This window comes from Brassica napus, unplaced genomic scaffold (genome assembly GCF_020379485.1).
Source record: "Brassica napus cultivar Da-Ae unplaced genomic scaffold, Da-Ae ScsIHWf_1828;HRSCAF=2464, whole genome shotgun sequence".
Classification (NCBI taxonomy): domain Eukaryota; kingdom Viridiplantae; phylum Streptophyta; class Magnoliopsida; order Brassicales; family Brassicaceae; genus Brassica; species Brassica napus.
In genome coordinates, this window is record NW_026015245.1 from 12,501 (window position 1) to 22,500 (window position 10,000).

Sequence of the window (10,000 nt, forward strand, 5' to 3'; positions counted from 1 at the left end):
TTTGGCTGTCCGTGGGTGATTTTGGCCCACGTGGGCTGTCTGTTCAGTACACACGGACGTCCGTGTGTGTCCGTCAGCACACACAGGACGTCCGTGGCCGTCCGTCAGCACACACAGGACGTCCGGCTGTCCATCAGTACACATATCAGCACGCTCCGTGGACTGTTCGGGTGATTTTGGCCCACGTGGGCTGTCTGTTCAGTACACACAGGACGTCCGTCAGCACACGCAGGACGTCCGTGGCTGTCCGTGTGTGTCCGTGTGTCCGTCAGTGCACACAGGACGTCCGTCAGCACACGCAGGACGTCCGTCAGCACACGCAGGACGTCCGTGGCTGTCCGTGTGTCTCCGTGTGTCCGTCAGTGCACACAGGACGTCCGTCAGCACACACAGGACGTCCGTCAGCACACGCAGGACGTCCGTCAGCACACGCAGGACGTCCGTGGCTGTCCGTGTGTGTCCGTGTGTCCGTCAGTGCACACAGGACGTCCGTCAGCACACACAGGACGTCCGTCAGCACACGCAGGACGTCCGTGGCTGTCCGTGTGTCCGTCAGCACACGCAGGACGTCCGTCAGCACACGCAGGACGTCCGTCAGCACACGCAGGACGTCCGTGCCTATCCGTTAGCACACACAGACTGTCCGTGGACTGATCCGTGTACTGAACTCATATCAGCATGCTGACCACACATATCAGCATGCTGGCCCTTCCCGTGGACTGTCCGTGTACTGATTTTGGACAACTGATGCACCATGTCAGTACACATATCAGCATGCTGGCCCTTCCCGTGGACTGATCCGTGTACTGATCCGTGTACTGAACTCATATCAGCATGCTGACCACACATATCAGCATGCTGGCCCTTCCCGTGGACTGTCCGTGTACTGATCCGTGTACTGATCCGTGTACTGAACTCATATCAGCATGCTGACCACACATATCAGCATGCTGGCCCTTCCCGTGGACTGATCCGTGTACTGATCCGTGTACTGATCCGTGAACTGATCCGTGTACTGAACTCATATCAGCATGCTGACCACATATATCAGCATGCTGGCCCTTCCCGTGGACTGTCCGTGTACTGATCCGTGTACTGATCCGTGTACTGAACTCATATCAGCATGCTGACCACACATATCAGCATGCTGGCCCTTCCCGTGGACTGATCTGTAAGACCCGAACCCTGGCCTCTCGACCTGATGGAGTCCGCAGGCTTACTTATTAATTTCTTTGCTCGTTTGATCCATTTTGATGTCTATTAGTTACTAAGTCATATTCGAATATGAGGTTCATAAACAAAGGAACAGATTGCACAGCGGAATAACAATGTATAAACTTTGTATTACTTAGAAACATGAGATTCAATACACAACTTCTTAACAGTCTCATAGACAATCACTAGTTCATCCCTAGTATCATCTAACCACACGTTACACAGCCTCTCACTGACCGAGCCTTCACGGCTCCTTGGCTTGACCAGAACCATCCTTAGTTCCTGAAACCACAACCAGATAAGCATTAATCATAACCGAGAATAGAACGGATTGATTCTACCATGCTTGGCTTGGTTCCTAGAACTTAGATAAACCTCAGTCAACATAATCACAAAAACGTATGGACCTACCTACCGTATCCTAAGTCATACAACCAACCACCCCTTGACTTAGAATCAGATAGATAGTCCAGAATAGATAACAGAACACACGAACAGATCCGGATCGTTCCCAAAGACCAATCCGTCTATCCGGATAGAATCTAGGTGCGACCGGTCAATGGAGTCCGGCTCAATGGCCCAACGGACTCCCTTACCTGATCCGGCCTTAGGCCTGGATCCAATCGGCCGAGTAAGCCTCAAGCCTAATCCGGAAGGCTTAGCAACCGGTCAGACCTTGCGACTCTACCTTGGCTTAGACAAACCGTGACCTTGTCTTCACTAGACAAGCCATAGGCTGATCCATAAGGATCGGTCCTAACTTGTCCCGAAAGACACCGTTTGGAACATGCACCCTTTGGCCAATCGTGCCTCTTGGTCCTCGTACCTTTTGATGTTCGCAACCTTTGGTAACTCGTACCTTTTGGTCCCTGACACCCTTTGGCAACTCGCAACCTTTGAACACTCATGACTCTTGACAACTCGTGCCCTTTGGGTCATTCCCAACCGTTCGTCCTAACCGCCCAGTCTTGGTGCGATCGGATCATCCGTCTAACCGACCCGTGTCAAGGTTAGCGGTCTAGTTATGTTGGCCAAAGCCTAGGGACGTGTCCCTTGGACTCAACCAACACAACCCTTCGTGTTTAACCAGAGAGAAGAGAAGAGAAACGAATTGAAATAGATAAGGAGAGCCGGATGGGACTTAGGAACCGACCAGAGCCGCGGTGCGGTCGCATGGACCGTCCGTTCGGTCTGATGGAGCCACGGCCCATCACATACCTTGTGAACCACGTCTGGGTTCTCCATGCTCTTCTCCTTGTCTTGATCTCCCATTCTTGACCGGGGTTAGTTCTCAAACGATCAGAGTCGCCGGAACACAACACCACCACAATCGGCCTTTCTCTTGGCCGGAACTCTCTCTTTCTCTCTTTCTTTCTCTCTACGTTTTTCTCTGAGTATTTTACTCTGGAATTGGATAATGAAATCGACCAGAGAGCCCCCATATTTATAGAGAACGAGGGGGTAAGTCTTGCCCCACGAACAGGCACGACTTGCTAGCGAATGGGCACCATCGGCCAAGGGTTGTCCCCTTTCGGCCACTTGCATCCCTTCGCCCTTTCTGATTGGGTTTGGGGTCGGTCACAAGCCCAACCCACGCCCTAGGCCTTCTGGGCACAGCCCACAGCCCTGACCAAGGACCCAACAGCCCATGGCCTCATGGCCGGACCTCCCAGCCCGCCACTGACCCAGACCCGGACCATCGGCCTAAAGCCCGGACAGTCCGTCTAGCTGAGATGAGCTGACACTCAGCTGCCTCAGCTGAGTGAGCTAGTTGTCCAGCTAGTGGAGCTGACTTAGTAGGGACTGAGCTGGAGTAAACTGCTCCTAGCTTCCTTGAGCTGGCCAAGCTACTCGTCCACTTTGTCCTAGCTACCGTCTTACTCGTCCTAGCTAACACCTAGCTCGTATAAGGTTAAGTCTAAGTTTCCTTATATCCTTAACCTTCTTTCTCGACCATGGAACGCTTGCCTTGATGTCTCAAGACCGGCTTGTACGTTTCCTCGAACCATGGCCGTCCCAACAATCCTATTCAGGATTGGGGGCGTGACAAGTCTCCCCCCCTTGGGATGGATTCGTCCTCGAATCCGAATCGAATGCTTCCTCGGAAACAAACTGGTCCAACCACTCTGGGTACTCTGCTTTCATTCTAGCTTCGGTCTCCCAAGTGATTATATCCTGACCATTACAGTCCCAGACGACCTTGACCATCTGGACCGTCTTCTTCCTTGTTGCTTTTTCCATCCTATCTATGATTCGAACTGGCCTCGTTTCCAAGGTTAAGTTCTGACCAAGATCGTCTGGAATGGCAGGAAGAGCGATGTCCTGGTCCGTCAAACATTTCCGAAGTTGGGAGACGTGGAACACATTATGAAATGCGTCCATCTTGGCCGGCAAGTCCAACTTGTAGGCCACCATCCCAACTCTTTCAATACCTTGAACGGCCCCAAGTATCTCGGGTCTAACTTCCGTCTCCCGGAAATTCGGACTCGTCCTTTGAAGGTAATCATTTTGAGATACACCAAATCACCTACTTGAAACTCGAGATCTTTCCTTCTTCGATCTGCATAGTTCTTTTGGCGATCTTGTGCCTGTCTCATCTTGTCCCTCAAGAACTTGATCTTTTCGGTTGTCTCTTCGACAATCTCCGGACCAATCATGCTGCGTTCCCCAACTTGGGTCCAGCATAGGGGTGTCCTGCATGGACGCCCATACAGAGCTTCGTATGGCGACATGCCAATACTACTATGGAAACTATTGTTGTAAGCAAATTCTACCAGAGGTAGATGTTTCTCCCAGGAATCACCCCAGTCTAGAACACATGCTCTCAACATATCTTCCAATGTCTGAATCGTACGTTCAGACTGTCCATCCGTCTGTGGGTGATAGGCTGTACTCATGTTCACCCTTGTTCCTAAGGCCTTTTGGAAAGCCTTCCAGAAGTAAGATGTGAACCTTGAATCCCTATCCGAGACTATGCTTGCCGGCACACCATGTAGACGGACGATCTCATCAATATACTTACGTACAATCTGATCTACCCCATCCGACTTCTTGATGGCCAGGAAGTGTGCTGATTTGGTTAGTCGATCAACCACAACCCAAACCGCATCCTTCTTATTCCTCGTGGTAGGGAACCCGGTCACAAAGTCCATTGTGATGTGATCCCATTTCCATTCCGGAATAGGCAAGCTTTGTAATAACCCACTAGGCACCTGATGTTCTGCTTTGATGAGTTGGCAAGTGGAACACTTGGCCACCCATTCCGCTACATCTGCCTTCATACGGATCCAATGATAGAATTTCTTAAGGTTCTGGTACATCTTGGTCGCCCCAGGATGAACCGAGAATCTGGACTTATGAGCTTCCCTCATAATCTCTTCCTTTAGACTCCTATCATTAGGAACACTGATCCGACCGTTTACTAGGATGGTACCATCCCTTGCGATCTGGTACTCCGTCCTATCATTCTGAGCAACCTTATTCAGGTTCTCGTCCTGACCTTGAGCCAACCGGATTCGGGTAAGCAGGTCGGCTTGGTTAACCGCCTCCAACCCCAAAGCTTCGGTTGTCGTAGTCAGCACATTCAGCCGCAGAGCACGGACCATACCGTCCAGGTCGTCCGCCTCCCGTTCGGCCGATACATCAGCCCTCTTCCGGCTCAAAGCGTCTGCTACCAGATTAGCCTTTCCCGGATAGTAGGTGATGTCCAAATCGTAGTCAGCTACGAATTCCATCCACCTCCTCTGCCTTAAGTTTAACTCAGGCTGGGTGAATATATACTTAAGACTCTTATGGTCCGTAAGTATCTGAACTTTGGCGCCATACAAGTATGATCGCCAAATCTTTAAGGCGAATACTACCGCAGCCATTTCGAGATCATGGGTGGGGTAGTTTCCCTCATGTTTCCTCAATTGCCTGGACGCATAGGCAATGACTTTCCCATGCTGGGTCAATACGCAACCTAGTCCAGTGATGGACGCGTCCGTATAGACCACATATGGTTGGTCGGCCTCCGGAAGCACTAGGACGGGTGCGCTAGTCAGCATGTTCTTAAGTGCGGAGAAACATTCCTCACACTCTTCAGCCCATGTGAACTTAACGTCCTTCCCAGTCAACCGCGTCATAGGCTGAGCCAAGCTTGCGAATCCTTTCACAAACTTCCTATAGTAACCTGCCAGCCCTAAGAAGCTTCTGACTTCCGTAGCACTGCGTGGTCGGGGCCAATCCTTGATTGCCCTGATCTTCTCTGGATCCACCGAGATGCCCTGATCGGAAACAATATGGCCGAGGAACCCAATACTCTTCTGCCAAAAGCTACATTTACTGAGTTTAGCATAGAGTTTGTGTTCTCGTAATCGTTCCAGCACGGCTCTCAAGTGTTTCTTATGAGATTCCTCATCCTTGGAATAAATTAGGATATCATCAATGAAGATGATCACGAATTCATCCAAGAAATCTCGGAACACGCTGTTCATCATTTTCATGAAAGCGGCAGGTGCATTGGTCAGACCGAACGGCATCACTACGAACTCGTAATGACCGTACCTGGTCCTAAATGCCGTCTTCCTAATATCATTTGGCTCTATAGGGATCTGATGATACCCTGAAGCCAAATCAATCTTGGAAAACCACTTGGCTCCTTTGAGTTGATCCAACAGTTCGTCTATCCTGGGCAACGGGTACTTGTTCTTCACAGTGACCCTGTTCAACCCTCGATAGTCGATGCACAGACGCATGCTACCATCCTTCTTTCTCACGAAGAGGACTGGTGCACCCCAAGGGGAGCTACTTGGCCGTATGAACCCCTTGTCAAGCAATTCTTCCAATTGCTTCTTTAGCTCGGCCATCTCGGCCGGAGCCATCCGGTACGGACTCTTGGACAGCGGAGCTGTCCCTGGCTCTAGTTCAATCATAAATGGATCCGACCTATCAGGGGGGACACCCTGAGGTACCTGGAACACATCTCGGAATTTCGACACCAACGAATCCTCTGAAAGGTCTTTCAGACAGACAGAACTGCCCGGCTCTGTAGTTGTAATTGTAGCCAAAAAGGACTGACAACCCTGTTCCAACATCCGAATCGCTCGAACTGCTGAAACCACTACTTTCTCTTGAGCCGGACACAGACATTGGTACTGAATCGGTCGAAGCCCAGTCTCCAATTGCACACGACCTTTATGGCAATCGAGAGTGGCCCGATACTTTCCCAACCAGTCCATACCTAGGATCACTTCGTGATTCTTTAGGTGGACACAGACTAAATCCACAGGGAATACCTTTCCCTGTATTGACACTGGGATATTTGACATGAGACCTAGTGAGTTCATGGCTTGCCCTCCGGCCGCCCTCACTATCCCAAAATTATCTCCAGCGTCCAGACAGAACAGACCCTTTCCGACCAGTCCCGGACTCACAAAACTATGTGTAGCCCCTGTGTCGAAAAGTACGTGGGTTTCCACACCACCAATCATGAGGGTTCCTAATAGAGACCCTCATCAGAATCCCCTAGACATTCTAGGTTCCATACCAAGCATTTCTACTTGAATGTAAAAAGAAAAATTTAGGAATTACCAGAGATCGAATCAAACGATCCAGAAGCGCCGTCGTCCCGGGATAGCTCATACACCCTTGGTGTTGTGGTCGGCCTACTCTGGGTCGACTTGCCTGTGTCTCCACGGCCCTTCCCTTGTCCTCCTTGTAGCTTAGGACAATCTGACTTGTAGTGTCCCCTCTTGCCACATAGGAAGCAAGTCACGGAGCCGCTGCCACTGGACTGGTCTGAGAATCGGTTTGGTCGAGTGCAGTTTTGGATCGTGTGATCCATGCTGCCACATCGCACACAAGCCCCCATGGCCTTCCAGCACTCACCGGGATGATTCTTTCCACACTTGGGACATGTAGGTCGGCCACCAGAGGTCTTACCTCCGTCCACCTGGTCCCACTTCCTCTTTTTATCATTTGTTTTGCCCGACGGGCCAGACTGTGACTTAGCCTTAAGCTTAGCTTCTTCAGCCAAGTTAGACTCTAGCAAAGCCACCCGTTCCACCAGTTCCCCGACGGTGTTGAAAGTGCGGATCGAGCAATGGGTCTTCAGTTCGGGCTTTAGGCCTCGGGTGAACCTACGGACCTGGACTGCCTCGTCCTCCAGCTCTCTTCCAACAAACCGTCTGAGCCGGTTGAATTCTTCTTCGTACTCCCGTACGGTCCTGCGGCCTTGGGCCAAATCTAGAAACTGAGCTTCCAGACGATCCCAAGCCTCAGCAGGGAAGTATTTGCGGTTGAATTCAACTTCAAAATCCGCAAAACTTTCCAGACTCCCATTGGTGCGCTTGTCCACCGCAAGCCACCAGTTATGCGCGTCCCCTTCCAGGAAGTGAACCGCAATGTCGCGTCTGTAATCCACTGGACAGCGAGTTGATTGAAAGTTTCGGACCAACCTACTCCTCCACTCGTCTGCCACAATAGGGTCGGTGCTACCGGAGAAATGCTTCGTACCCAACCGGGATAAATGTTGAAGCAGACTCAGATAGTCCACCTTCTTTCCAGACTTTTCCGGTGGATCGATCTCGATCACCTCGACCGTTTCCACAACTGGACCATTGGTGTTGGGGGTGGTCGTAGCCACAGGCGTAGCCTGACCAACCGAGGAGTTCACTAGTGGCGTGAACAGTTGCGCCATGGCCGCAACCTGAGTCCCCATTACCTTCATGGCCTCTAACAAGTCCTCTTTGGACAGTGTTGTGGGCACATTAGCCATTCCATCGGCCATTCTCTCATGCTGGTCACCATCGCGGTTAGCGTTCGAGGATTCCACTTCCTCGTCACTCTCCCGATGTTCCTGACCATCCTGTTGCGTCCCCGTAAGATTAGCCTGATCAGTTGGCAACACGTCTCTAGTGTCAGCTGCGGCCGGATCGGTTTGCAATCCGGATAGATTGGTCCCGTCCATGGCCGCTTGACTAGACTGACCGGCTGTTTTCTTACTCTTTCGGGACTTTCCCGATCTGCTTTTTCCAGCCTAAGGATTCAGACAATGTTAGTACGAACACACTAACATAAACAAAACAAAACAATCCCTAGACTAAGCAATCAAACCTCACCGTGAGACCTAATCAGCTGGCTGCGTGTGTGTGTGTGGACTGCCTAACCCAACTATCCTAGAATCAAGCATGCTCTGATACCAACTTGTAAGACCCGAACCCTGGCCTCTCGACCTGATGGAGTCCGCAGGCTTACTTATTAATTTCTTTGCTTGTTTGATCCATTTTGATGTCTATTAGTTACTAAGTCATATTCGAATATGAGGTTCATAAACAAAGGAACAGATTGCACAGCGGAATAACAATGTATAAACTTTGTATTACTTAGAAACATGAGATTCAATACACAACTTCTTAACAGTCTCATAGACAATCACTAGTTCATCCCTAGTATCATCTAACCACACGTTACACAGCCTCTCACTGACCGAGCCTTCACGGCTCCTTGGCTTGACCAGAACCATCCTTAGTTCCTGAAACCACAACCAGATAAGCATTAATCATAACCGAGAATAGAACGGATTGATTCTACCATGCTTGGCTTGGTTCCTAGAACTTAGATAAACCTCAGTCAACATAATCACAAAAACGTATGGACCTACCTACCGTATCCTAAGTCATACAACCAACCACCCCTTGACTTAGAATCAGATAGATAGTCCAGAATAGATAACAGAACACACGAACAGATCCGGATCGTTCCCAAAGACCAATCCGTCTATCCGGATAGAATCTAGGTGCGACCGGCAATGGAGTCCGGCTCAATGGCCCAACGGACTCCCTTACCTGATCCGGCCTTAGGCCTGGATCCAATCGGCCGAGTAAGCCTCAAGCCTAATCCGGAAGGCTTAGCAACCGGTCAGACCTTGCGACTCTACCTTGGCTTAGACAAACCGTGACCTTGTCTTCACTAGACAAGCCATAGGCTGATCCATAAGGATCGGTCCTAACTTGTCCCGAAAGACACCGTTTGGAACATGCACCCTTTGGCCAATCGTGCCTCTTGGTCCTCGTACCTTTTGATGTTCGCAACCTTTGGTAACTCGTACCTTTTGGTCCCTGACACCCTTTGGCAACTCGCAACCTTTGAACACTCATGACTCTTGACAACTCGTGCCCTTTGGGTCATTCCCAACCGTTCGTCCTAACCGCCCAGTCTTGGTGCGATCGGATCATCCGTCTAACCGACCCGTGTCAAGGTTAGCGGTCTAGTTATGTTCGGCCAAAGCCTAGGGACGTGTCCCTTGGACTCAACCAACACAACCCTTCGTGTTTAACCAGAGAGAAGAGAAGAGAAGCGAATTGAAATAGATAAGGAGAGCCGGATGGGACTTAGGAACCGACCAGAGCCGCGGTGCGGTCGCATGGACCGTCCGTTCGGTCTGATGGAGCCACGGCCCATCACATACCTTGTGAACCACGTCTGGGTTCTCCATGCTCTTCTCCTTGTCTTGATCTCCCATTCTTGACCGGGGTTAGTTCTCAAACGATCAGAGTCGCCGGAACACAACACCACCACAATCGGCCTTTCTCTTGGCCGGAACTCTCTCTTTCTCTCTTTCTTTCTCTCTACGTTTTTCTCTGAGTATTTTACTCTGGAATTGGATAATGAAATCGACCAGAGAGCCCCCATATTTATAGAGAACGAGGGGGTAAGTCTTGCCCCACGAACAGGCACGACTTGCTAGCGAATGGGCACCATCGGCCAAGGGTTGTCCCCTTTCGGCCACTTGCATCCCTTCGCC